Genomic DNA, 1760 nt, shown 5'->3' with positions numbered 1-1760 from the left:
AGGGACTATTAAAATGCTCTGGTTCGGTAGAGGGGCGAAGTTGCATAGAGGGCATGTTGGAATCGCCGGGAAACGGAGCACTCTCTTGTTGTGTTCAATGAGGATGTTTTGAGTTTGGCGAAAATTTGGCCCAAACTCATCGTAACTGCGACGAGCGTTGTATCCGGCGGAACCACTCTTGACCCGTTGACGAAGCGGCGCACCTCGCGCCGCAGCTCCTGCGCCAGGTGCAGGACGTTCGTGAAGTTGTTTGGGGAGGCGCCGGTCTCGTTGTTAGCTGCCATCTTTAAGAATAGACAGCTATTGGACTGTAGATGTTGTCGCCGGGCAAAACCTATCGACTTCCACTATACACAGTGCGAAGGAGGGCAAGTAACTCAGCAGTCCCGAACTAGAATTTCAGAGAGGCTTTAGAGGAGAATTTTGATATGGTTGGCCTCGGTACACTAGCTGAAGATGGTAAAGGATACTCTCTACTCTTAATACCTCTTCATACCCGACTACCTAACACTCATCAATATCAACCAATGATCGGGTTATCTCTATCGTCCACAGTCTATTACGCTCCTGAACGAGTGAGAAAACCTGTCACAAAATCGTCAATTGGTACCGTCAGAGACATTTGACATTTTAAGTTGGTTTATTGGCTTCATTCAATGTTACACTGGTTACAAATTGAGCTTAGTTAATGTATTACAGATTACCTGGTATGGTCTGACTGTAGCTTAGCTTCCTTGCGTGACATGATCGGCTCTTTAGGCTGACATCGTTTCAATATTATGGCGTTTGACGTGAGTCAGGGATGATTGTGCCTTTAGGCCATGACGAGGTTTGGGACTCGCTACCACACGAGTCTGTGCTTAGTTGAAGAGGAGGGGGGGGGGGGATTTTCCTGTCTGTGCAGGGTTGTTTTGCTACTGAGGTAAGGGGACGTGCCTCCTTCCTTTGTTAGTTGTGATGTTTTTGCGTTTTGCCTTTTATTTAATGGTGGGTTTAGCGTGAGCATAGTATGAGGATTGGTGAGGCTGAGGATGTAAGTTGGTTTAGCGTGAGAGGGTGCTCGGTTTATGATTGGGGATTTTGATGACTATGAGGATGGTCATGATAGTACATGGGTGATTTTAGATTTCATATAGTAAGTGTTCTTTGAAGGTCTAGTAGTGGAGACCATGAGCTTTGCTGGGCGATGCGCTCCAGGTGGTTGGGTCGACTGTCGTGCAGGCTGGCGATGCAGGTGGCAGGGTGCCTCCTGTTGCTGAGGTGCCTGCAGCGCAGGCTGGTTTTCCTGCTGTGCAGGCTGGGGTTGCAGAGGTCTGTTGGCCTCTTGGTGCTAAGGTACCTGCGGCGCAGGCTGGTTGTCCTGTTGTGTAGGCTGGATGTGCAGGAGACAGTTGGTCTCTTGTTGCTGTGGTGCCTGTTTCGCTTACAGGCTGTCCTGCTATGCAGGCTGAAGATGAGGGAGGCGGTTGCCTCCAGTCGCTGAGATGCCTGCAGCGCAGACTGGTTAGCCTGCTGTGCAGGCTGGTGGTTCAGAAGGCATGGGCCTCCTCTCGCTGGGCTGCCCGCATCGCAGGCTGGTGCCTGCGGTGCAGACTGGTAAAGAAGGAGGCTGGACGCCTCCTGTTGCTTGGACGCCTGCAAGGCAGGCTGGTTGGCCTGCTGGGCAGACTGGATGGCCTGCTGTGCAGGCCGGTAGTGCAGAAGGCATGGGCCTCCTCTCGCTGAGGTGCCCGCATCGCAGGCTGGTACCTGCGGTGCAG

This window comes from Frankliniella occidentalis, unplaced genomic scaffold (assembly GCF_000697945.3).
Source record: "Frankliniella occidentalis isolate FOCC.00 unplaced genomic scaffold, Focc_3.1 Scaffold438, whole genome shotgun sequence".
Taxonomy (NCBI): domain Eukaryota; kingdom Metazoa; phylum Arthropoda; class Insecta; order Thysanoptera; family Thripidae; genus Frankliniella; species Frankliniella occidentalis.
The sequence above is the reverse complement of the archived record's forward strand: the minus strand, read 5'-3'. Positions refer to the sequence as shown.